The following is a 12390-nucleotide window of genomic DNA, read 5'->3' on the forward strand; positions in this document are numbered from 1 at the left end:
GACAATCAGAATGTGTCCTTGAAAGGGCGTTATTTGTATTCTTCCTTTAAACACATGTGTCAGGATTGTATACGCTATCAGATTTTCACAACATTCTCCATCGCCGTTTATCATATGATTGATGCGTTAATATTCACGCAATCTAGCCACTAGGGATTATCAGCACAGCACAAATAATGGTTATTTATAAAAAAATGAACAGTTGATAGTAAGAACATTTTGATGTACTCCACGTACAAGCATGGCTCCAAGACAGTTAACATAATGCCCTAAATTTTAAAATAGACTCTACGGAAGGCGCGCCTTGCCAAATGTATAGTTATTATTAGCCGTAATAACATAAACTACACAATGTATCATACGTATTATTCTTCCTAGTTTTCCTCGCCCCAGTGACTTCACAAAACATTTTGAATACTTGTTCGATTTGTCCGACATAAATTACAACCTGATACATTACGTTTTAGTAACAGCAGACTGCAGACTCGATATACTCGTAGTATAATCGGCTTTTGGATTAATATTAAATGGAACAAAGGAACATTTAACCTGCGTGATTCAGAGACTCGAATGATTTAATTAGCGCCAACTATGTTTATAGAATTGCAATATATAAACTTAAACGCAGCCTCGTTGGTTAAGTGGTCAGTTTACACGGCTACAGGTCCTGGGTTCAATCTCCGGGTCGATAGTTGTCGGTTTAATTAAAATGAATTATTGCACAAATGTATCAATACAGTTATATTTTACTCATTATTTTGATTCATCACACTATGTTGATATTACATTCACATTCTTACAAATAGCTCTAACAGCTATTTTGTAACTCGAAACTCACCGCAGTTTTAAATTGTTTTGAAAGTGACATGCGAAATCGACTATAATAATTGACACATTAAAAGGATCAATATAGAGTATCAGCTTGATGCGTGAGTCTGGTTGTAACGAATGAATGCGTGGAGTGAGTTCTTATTGAATTGCTGGAATGACGTACACGCACGTATCACCTTTCACTGCGCACTCGCGGGCGTGTCGCGGTAAATCGCCACTCCCCCGCAAAAACACAGGAATGTTATATCTATCTAATTAACACATATAACAAGCTATCCATACATATAGTATGGTCGGTGCGGGACTACGGTGCTATATACGGGCGTAATACTTTAATAGAGTGGTCGGCTGCGTGCAGTTACAGGTAATTCAAGTCTTTGAACCGGCTCTTATTTATGGGCCCTATGATACTATCGGTATTTGTCATTTTGAATAGGGCTCTTTCCAATAGACAATAATATATAACAACACGTTAATGATGACACAGTACGGATAAATCAAAATATACTAAATTCAAACGGTTCTGGGCTTATAGCTCCAAATTATATCAAATGGTTTGGAATATAGATTATTTTAAGAATAATCGGCTTAAAACTGAAGTAAATTTTTGTAAAAAGTATTTATTAAACATTTAAATGAGTGTCATTTGAGACAAAAGTCACCTTAATCTAACACCATTAAGTATACTTATGATCAAAAGTTAAAAGTGAAGAAAAATTTCTCTGTTTTAGGTCAGTGTTGAGAGCTTGTACCTGTTGGTGTAAACACACCAACCTACCTATGTACCTAAATAATTAAATACATATAAGAATAGAGGCCCTTGACTAATACCTGTGTATTTACTACTTGAAACACACGAGGATTAAAGAAAAAAAAATAACTTTGACATTAAAGTCATCATTATAGCCATACCTACTACTACCAATATCTGCTAAAGTGGTCGAAATATTATATTATTAAATGATCGATTAAATGCATTATGGATTCTCGCAGAATTTGTGAAAAACTACCAAACTTTTCAAGTAAAACTGCAGTAGAAATAACGTACGAGTATTTTAATCAAAAGCTGTTTGTAGTGCATTTTAAAGCAGAGCTATAAATACGTCGCACGGACTGTGTGATATCTGTTTGTTTGTATTAACTCGTTTCTTGATTGGAACAGGTAATGGATACGTTGTTAATGAGTGATTTAACACGTTAATGTTTAAAACGTGATAGATACTCGTTGGAAGGGGAGGCTAGAATTGAAGAGTTATATTAGGTATTTAAGGAGTAAGGCTACCTAAGTAACGGCGTTGCTGCTAACCGAAATCTATCCAAAGTAATATGACGTTAAAACGTTCTTGTAATACATAAAGTTGTTTATACTGAAATTGAACGCACTTAATATAAACAGTACCGCCGTTACTTCTGATTTTCCATAACACAAGTGCTTTAGCTACTTACATTGGGATCAGAGTAATGTATGTGATGTTGTCTCATATTTATTTATTGATTTATATATAGACAAATAGACTTATAAAACCAAATTTACGACTTCCTGATTTTTTCCTATACTTAGGCTACAATATATTGATTCTTGCCAAATTTTGTGATTTAGCAGTTAGTATATGTTGTATTTCCGATACGTAATGTATGGGAAATCTTAAAAGGATACTTTTTTTCTTTAAACGTTAAACGAGGCTTATATTCCTGAAATATAAAAAGGTTAATAAACATAACAGTTAACACTAATTAAACTTCAACGTTTACTTAAATTTCCTCAAAAATTAATTACTCATTATAATTAAAAATTACGTTTTCATTTAGCATGAATCTGAATTAAACAAACTCATTCTCAAGTGAAGTCCAATAATATTTCCTTGTAACTCAATTTTCCTCAAACCGATCTTTATTGAGCGCAATTATTGTCAATAAATTACTTAAGTGATGGTGACTTTAATGACTACAGATAACATAGTCAAATTATGGATCGAGTTTGTGACAAAGTGACGTATAGGCCATGAAAGCTTTACATGGAAACTAAGAGCCTATTAGTGGCATAGCGAACATTATGTTTTTATAGCTTCCACACACATTACTCTGATCCCAATGTAAGTAACTAAAGCACTTGTGTTATGGAAAATCAGAAGTAACGACGGTACCACAAACACCCAAAGACAATAATATAGAAAACTAATGATAATCTACACCGACTCGGCTGGGAATATAACCTGGGACCACGGAATGGCGTACCCATAAAAACCGGTGTACATACCACTCGACCACGGAGGTCGTCAAGATTTAATAAAAATATTTATTACTGATGTATATTGTACCACAGCGAGGAAAACGCTGTCCAATAATAGACAGTCGCTATTCACTAAATCAGTATATTAACTATGTAATAGGCGAGTCTTGAGAAGGCCCTTCTACATATTTTGTTCCCTAACCTCGCTCAGTAATGTTATATGTTAAGGTTCTGAACCAGTAACTTAAGTGTCACAGGTCACATAACAAGTGGAAGAATATTTAAGTAAAAATTCTGAGACATGTGTCGCTACAACGCATAGCATGGTGGTGTAAACTCCAAGCTTTATGAGGTTGTTGCCCAAAAATGAAATAAATGCGGTGAAATTTTGATAAAAAGGATCGTGATAATTATCTCGTGATCATTATTAATGATGCGTTACTTCTATGACAAATTCGACATTAGTCATGTCTGCTATCCCAGCCTACATGAGGTCGATGATCGTCACGAGTCAGTACAATGATCGTCGATTAGCATAATGAGCTAATAAAATGATTAGAACAAAAAGTGCGGCAATTTGTGCATGTCGACACGACGCATGCTGCGGTGACGCTCGCGCCGTGGGGAGACGGTTAGGCTTAGGAGTGTTGCAGGGCTGGCCACGCGAGGTGACCATTATCATATTATCATTTCTTAACCATCGTTATTGTATTTTTACTTATAAAATCTTGTTTTTTATATCCAGGTCATTACATAATTTACTTTTCAGCTAATTGAACAAAGAGGTTATTCATAAATTTGGTTAAATATTGTAGCTGCGGTTTTTTTGTCTTTCGTTTTGTGTAATCAGAGCTCTGGTGTGTTTCTTGCATTGGATTATTTAACAACTATTATAACTAATAACTTTTTTGTAACTATGAACTTGTATATGATGTTAATTTATTTATGAATAAAAAATTATAACCTAAATAGACTCTATAAATCTATCGTAGCGTATTATAAAATTCGTACATAATAGGCATTAATTTTCTTCGATTGGCATTTTTTTTAAAAAAGTTATTAGATTAAAGTCAGTTACTAGAATGCACGAGAGTATGCTTTGAAAACAAATTATTATACTTAGTCGAAATTGAAACCTTAACCTTCTAACAGTATTTTTATATGTTAAAAGTAATAATATTATTAAAACAGCTACGCTTAAACTTATAGAGACGGGCGGCCCTAGCGCGTGGCCGCGCGGTGCGCGGGCGCAATGCGCTCGACGTGGGCGCACTTCGAACACCATCCATCAGATACTCGGCCGTATTTGGAAACAATGAAAACACTCGATTGAGTGCTGTAACGACTCAATACAACTGCTTGAAATATTTTTCTTTCGCATTAACTCCTCGCGATTACACGTCTTACTTTCAGATTTATATATTTTTAAATAACAATCAGTGAATGTTCCATTGTCAAGATGGATTAGAAAGTATGTCAGTACTGCGCAGCTTCTCTCTGCATTGGAGGATCAATGCTACTGATAAATTACTTTTAATGAGACTTTACAATTAATATTTAATAGAAATATCGTCCAACTACGAAGTAAAACTTTGCCAAAATTATTATATGACTATTGTCATAGGTTCAAGAGTAAATAACCAGTGACCTTTGTGTGTTTCAAGCTGCAAACAGATTTTATTTGATGAATATACACTTCGCATTGTGGTAGTTGGTTCTGGGTGGTATTATTTTGTATTAAATATGTATAAAACAATGTCATCGAGAAGTATAAGAAATAATCTTACTTACATATAAAAAAGTAATCTCATACTAAATTACGTTTCTATTACATCGAATCAAATAGATGATTAATGATTTAATTTTAAGATTTCAAAACTAATTTTGGTAGGTTTTGGGCTAATTAGATTAAATTTCTAAGGTCAGTAGTACCGTGTAATTAAATGAATGACACGTGACCGATACGACCGCGATGTGACCGCGATGTACCGAGATGTGCCGCGATGTGCCGCGATGTGCCGCGATGTGCCGCGATATGCCGCGATGTGCCGCGATGTGCCGCGATATGCCGCCGTGTTTATGGCCATACTTGTCATCGATACGTGTCAAATGGGCGGTTAAAGCCCACTGGCTGCGTTGGGCGGCGAGCGTCGCCCACGTGGGACATAATACCTGCCCTTACAAGGAATATGTCGCATTAGGCAATGCTTGATTGTTCACTGATCGTAATTAATTTTTATTATTATGCTTAAAGCCATTCTAAAGGCGATTGTAGGTTCCCCAGTAGGCCGAGTTGTATTATTATTTTCGACAGATAAGATCATTTATTTTAATGATACATTTGATTATAGTAAAGGAAGATATATATTTTGATTGATTATAAACCGTGATGTCCCATGGTTCAGAAGTGAATCTTAACCGATAATTTCGAGTTCCAATCCAAGTATGGACAACTTAATTTTTCTGTACTTAATTTGTATTTATAATTCTATGCATAATTTCGTGCTCGTTGGTGAATGATAACATGCAGATATGGCTCTTTTTGAGCCAAAGCTCGTTGTCACGTTTATCTGTGGCATTAGAGCAGGGTGTTGGAGGAAGCACCAAACCTTCTCCAAAATAAGACCCAGCAGAGGGACATTTAGGACGCAGATTGGTTATAGCACCGCGTGAACGGATTTTTGCAGCGTTAAAGCGCATTTTCAAAGCGAACGAAACGCACACGCACGTATACACACACACACAGTCAAGCCATTATAATAAACTTATTATTTTAAAAGATATTTATATAAATAAACATTAACGTTTAAACTTTCCAATTAGGTATATCAAACAGCTGTAGAGTTATGTAAGAGGACATACATTTAGACAGAGTATTAATTTATACGTCTTCTAAACAGAATAACGTTAATTTAAACTGTCTTAATACTTATACTATACATGATATACTGTTCTTGCGATGCTTAAAAGGCTCAACTATGTATCACATTATTTTTTATGATGCGTACATATTAATCGGTCGAATATGGCATATATTATGCTTTTGGTCATAATGTGTCATAAACAATAGAACTAAACTCGTATCGTGGTTTAACGTACTTCGTAACGATGCTGCGATGGGCTGTGTGGGATACACTTTTGGAGTCTGCGTGCCTCGCACAAGACGCGCAACGCCGACGTCTGTACATAGTTTGTACCCGTACTTGGAAGCTAAACAGACGCTCTAGCAATCAATTTACTTATAAAACGGATTAAATTATTATTATTAATAAATCTATTTAAAGAAAATGCGTCGGTATGTATATAAGATTGCATTGTAAGCTGTATTTTAATATATTTTAATGTACTTTTTTTCATACAGAAACTAAAAGATTATAATGAAAAATACCAATAAAAGCAATCTACATGTAGTGAAACATAAGGAAAAATAAATAAATACAATCCTACTACTATTATAAAGGCGAAAGTTTGTATGTATGGATGTATGGATGTTTGTTACTCTTTCACGTAAAAACTACTGAATGGATTGGAATGAAACTTTACCACAATATAGCTTATATATCAGAATAACACATAGGCTACAATTTTTGAGGTTTCTAATGTGAGGTCGTAAAAAAACACATTTTTTGCGCTTACAATGCAAACGCTGACTGAATCCTACAAGATAGATCAAAACGATGTACTACAGTATTGTACAACTTAAAAAGGTCTACAAAAAAGTCCGTGATGGTATATGTTTATCTCTTAGGAATAACCCACAATAACCATTTTTTATCCTTTACTTTGTACGAGAAATAATGACTTATTTACGAAGCGATTTTAAGCGATTACTAGACTAGACGGCACGTACCTGAAGTCCACGCGAACGAAGTCGCGGGCAAAAGCTAGTATAATATATTTTAATTTAACTGACTACAAAGTTTGTAATAATCTGTGGGATATTGCGATATACTTATGGATTCGTAAAAATGTGTCTTCTACGTGCTTATGGGGAATTTCAAAATAAAAAATAACATTTGTGGCAGGGCTTAACATGCTTGTCTGGGTGCCACCAAGTACCACCCATTCAACCATATAACAGTTACCATCGGATAGCCTATTTGAGGATCCAACCACATACATAATTAAATATTAAAGATATAAAAATAAAAGGTATTTAAGTAGAATATTGGAAAAGTGTCAAATTTATAAATAAGTAAATATCAAGAATCAGATGTTTAATAGTAACTTGTCTGAAATGTTAATTGTACTTTTATTCATTAGGTAAATATATTTGATCATTTTTTTAAATACACACTTAATTAAATTAATTTGACATGACTAAAATCTGGCTACCCGTTGAGCCCACACTCGAGTAAATGGGAGATAATTATCTCTTTCCAGTTTGGTGTAGCGTGTGAAATCATTCTATATATGGGTTACGAGACCATTGAGTGTTTTTCTCAAGAAATTTCAGCTACAGCTCAATAGTGCATATACATTTCCAGTATTCGCAGACATTTTTAACTTTGCCGTTTAGTAAATTTAAATCGTTTGTAAAAAATACTTTGGTAGAAAAAGCATATTATTCGATACAAGATTTCATAAATGATAAAAAAGCGTGGAGTTAATAACTGTTGGCTTCCAAGCAGGATATATTAATTTAAATAATTGTATTTAACTAACATGACTTTGTATTTTTTAAATGTTAAAAAAGAGTAACTACTGAGTTTCTTGTCGGTTTTTCTCGGAAGAATCTACTTTCCGAACTTATTATTATACTATCATATTAATAGAATTTATCATATACCCTGTCTGTTGGGTTTGTGGCGGGCCTCCATCGTTGATATCGCTCCAGAGAACGTCATCGACACTGGTTTAACGACTCTTATTAAAACATTGTAACTTATCAAAGCGATCTCATAGATTAATGAAATATAGAATAAGTATTATTTTGTCAATGTATCAAAATAAACAGTACGAACTAATAAAATATTTGATTTAAACACCGAATCCGCAAACAGGAATGACTCCATCGCGCTTATTAAGCCGCTGTCATATTTCGTCCGAGTACCGATAATAATGCCAAATCGGCGGAGCGGGAATTGCCGATCGTTCCAAAAGCAGCTTCAATAAATTTTATACAATTTGAACGTCGACCAGAAGCGGTTGTGTCCTCGCCTTTATTTCCTTATAACCGGCCAATAATACCATACTTATTGCGAATATTCCACAGATAGCATTGTATCTGCCCGGTTATGGTTTATGGTCTGCCATCTTGTCGACGCCATCTTCGGTTCGATTACTCATTAATATTTTTGGCGCGAAATCAAAAGTGCAGCGCACTGACCTGCTCAATAACAAACATTTCCCAAAACATTCGAATCACAAGCCGATTTATATCGCTGTCCAATCGGCCGTTATGTTTATTAAATCTGTCTATAAAACAGATGTTTATTTAGTGATGCTAATAGATTCCTAGATCGTGGGAGTATTTTAATATTTAGCTTTTCGTATAAATATTATTATTTTGACTATCCTAATCAAACCATAAAAAGGACTAGGTAATATTTCCCTTGTCGACTTTGCAAGATAATGTATGAATGTGGAGGACTATTATAATACTAGATCGAAAATAAGATCGATTTATGAGGGTTAAAATGGGAGTAAAGCTGAACTCTTGTAATATTTTAATATTGGAAATACTATATTAGACTCGATTATTTATATAAGACTTAAGAGAAGCGACAAAATCCTTCAAACAAATAAGGATCCTCCTCGTGATGGAGATCATCCTTGAGTACGACACGAGGGAAAAGATTAATTGCTCATACAGCGGCGTCACATAATGAAAAAGAACGTACGCTACCAATACAACTACCAATTACCAAGTTGAGAGTTCACTGGCCTGACCTGAGGTTTGAATTCAAACCTGAATCTTTTGATCAGCCGCGTTATAAGTTAATCACTAAACCATGACTAAGCCGCCGAAGCTATCAAAATAACAATTATCGCAAAATAATAACAGTGTATCTAAGTAATTATCATAAAGACATAGATCTGCTTAACACATTAGGAAGAGTAATGACAGTGTACGCGACTCCTACACTATGATATTTTACACGTGAATCTTACAAGCACAGTAATGTGTTCTGAAGCCGATGACTAATGACGATCGATTTAAGCAGGGCTGTCAAATCATGTTCTATTTTTGAAATGGTTTTAGCAAGACAGAGACAGACAGACCAGCTGATGGCAAGTTACACCTTCAAAATGTTGCTCATCTAAATTATTTCCCAAGATCACAAAACACTTGGTACCAAAAATCTTACTAAATTTAAATTATTCCTTTCCGTTATTTCTTACTGAAAAAGTTGTATAGTTATCACAATTAAAAAGCAAGTTCTTTATAAGATTAAGATTTAAGTTGAAACTAAGTAAACGTTGACTTAAAAATGCAACTTAGGGTTACATTCAATCAAAACATAGTTTTATTTACGCATGTTCTTAAAAGAGTCGACATTTTAGATATTTATATCCAAAGCTTTTTTCTACTATCGAGAAGATTCAGCAAGAAATATAGTAGTTAGTAATTTTCATAATTACATTAAATAGGTATGTTTATTTAGTATTATAAATTTAATTTGCATAATATATCTTAAAATAAATTTGTATAATAATATGTACGGGAGCTCTATGACATAATACAATACTCGTGACAAAGGCACTCCTCCACAACATAGAAAGTACCTATATAATTATAGAAAAGTTAGTTAAAATTAGCAAAGAATTAACATTGATAATGAAGAAACTGCTTTATAAAAATCAACAAATACCAAGGTTTATTTACATATGTTGTCTTATATTAAGTAATATGCCTTATTTGTAAGTTAATCATATTATTAAATATACTTCAACTCTGTTGATCCCGTGTCAAAGTATCGAGGGCTTAGCATTAAAGATCAGACCATAAGCCGAGCCCCCGTGTCGCCCACGCGCTTCGCTTGATAATGAAGTAGTGCCATAGAACCTCACGTGTATCGACGCACTTAAGTTAATCCGGTATTGTTATGATAATTAAAAATAATAACTACTATTTCGGGTCATCAGTCAAACCTATATTTAGAAATAAAATAAAATTTAAATAATTGCATTGCCCGCACCGATGTTTAGATCGTCAACTATAGTAGTTGAAAATATAGCGATTACTGCTTCTCAGCCTTTGTCAGAATGAATCCGCCCCTGATCTGAAAGTGGCGAAGAAATCGGGGATCCGCAACAACTAACACTGCAGACACGCGTGCTCGTTATTAGAAAACGAATATAATTATTATCTGCGTTTGGTAAATGTTATCCAAAACTGTCAGATGATAAAAAGAAAAAGGAAAAAGAAAAGAAAGCTTTAAAAAGGTCATTCTCATGTTTCGGGGCTGTCACGTAAAACCCTCCCAAAGCGAACCTCTATATTTTTGTCATACTTTAGGTCATCTGTCAGTATATCAAAATCAAAATCAATATAAACTTTATTCAAGTGGGCTTTTCAAGGACTTTTGAATTTACAATTAACAATTAAGTGAAGCTACCACCGGTTCGGAAAGTAGATTCTACCGAGAAGAACCGGCAAAAACTCAGTAGTTACTCTTTTTCAACATTTAAAAAATACAAAGTCATGTTAGTTAATACAATTATTTTAATTAATATATGACTGATATTTCACACGTTTAATAAAATAAACTGATAATATACATTACACAATGGCACTGACGTACCTGTGTAGGCCAAAAGTCCCAAAATGAAATAAAATAAGACATACGGGACCAATTTAACCCTACCAGCTTTAAAACTACTTCTGTACAACTTCTAACGCTCACAAAGGCAATAGCAAGCTCTTACAAAACTAAAATTGCCTGTGGAAAGTTAAAGAGCCGCCCAGTCTTTTTTCTGGCTGAGAACTTCCAATATAAAGAATGTCCACTTACATTAAAATAGCCATTAATAGTATTACAATAGTCATTGTAAGTATATAGGAGTCGTCATAGGGCTCACAATAATGTAGTTCGTTTTGATAGAGTCAGCAACAATCCTCGTATAAATACGTTAGTTATAATGACCAGGATAACTATGTTTTTCTCAAATTGTTAAATCTAGAGGCTCTAATTTCTGTTATTAAAAGCTCCAGTGTTTGTGACATTAATTAATTCATTTAATCTTGTAATTTATTACAATAATAAGGATTGTTGCAAAACATGAATAATAGACGATGATAAACCGTGAAGACTGTATTCGTAGATTTCCAAACAGTATACGTGCATACCTATATTTATTCATATGCCATATATATGAATTCAAAAAAAGAGTGTGCTTTGAGTTTCTTGCCGATTGTTCTCGGCAAAATCTACATTTTGAACCGCTGGTACGCTTACATTTAAATAAAATGACTGTTCAAATTTTTAAGCCTCCTAGAATAAAGTACATTCTGATTTCGAGTTTTTTATTTTATTTATAGTTCAGATTTTGCAATTCATAACCCGAGCCGAATTTTAAACACTCGCACTATATTTCACAATTCGATAAAAAAATCCACGTAACTCTAATACGTTTGCGATACTTTTCGATTATAAAGCTGATATTAAAAATAAGTGTCCGAAGACTATATTTTTAAAAACATAATTATGCAATTGGAGGTCAGTGAAAAGAAAGAACGAAAAGATTTAAATGCAGTATATAAATATACATCAATTTAATTGTACAGGGTTTAATATATACAGTGAAATCTATGCATATTGCTTGTTGCTGGAGCATAAAATGTAAATGGTGCATTGCCGAATTATATAAAACTTAAGAAGCTTATTAAACTTACTTATCTACTTTAAACCAATGGAAACACCACTCGACCACGGAGGTCGTCAAAGAGCTGATTGAGATGGCCCAGTGATTATAACGCGTGCATCTGAATCGATGATTGCGGATTCAACCCCAGGCAAGCACCATTTTATATATGTGCTTAATTTGTGTTTATAATTAATTCATCTCGTGCTTGGTGGCAAAGGAAAACATCGTGAGGAAACCTGCATGTGACTAATTTCATCGAAATTCTGCCACATATGTATTCCACCAACCCGCATTGGAACAGCGTGGTGGAATTTGTTCCAAGCCTTCCTTAATGGAAGAGGAGGCCTTATCCCAGCAGTGGGAAATTAACAGGCTGTTACTTTACTTTATCTACTTTAAAACGATTACGAAATGAGTAAAGGTACATAGATCTCTTACAATTGGACCAAACACACTCTCGTATCACGGAAAGTACGTCAAGTCTGCAGTTTATCCCTCGCTGTTCATGTTGGATTTTC

General features: G+C 34.1%; 1 protein-coding gene across 1 annotated transcript in view; it reads right to left on the reverse strand.

Annotated features, from left to right (window-relative positions):
- Window positions 1-12390, reverse strand: part of LOC124538873 — a 31897-nt gene that overhangs the window by 18301 nt on the left and 1206 nt on the right. The window lies entirely within an intron of this gene.

The sequence above is a fragment of the Vanessa cardui genome, chromosome 21 (genome assembly GCF_905220365.1).
Source record: "Vanessa cardui chromosome 21, ilVanCard2.1, whole genome shotgun sequence".
In the NCBI taxonomy this organism is placed as follows: domain Eukaryota; kingdom Metazoa; phylum Arthropoda; class Insecta; order Lepidoptera; family Nymphalidae; genus Vanessa; species Vanessa cardui.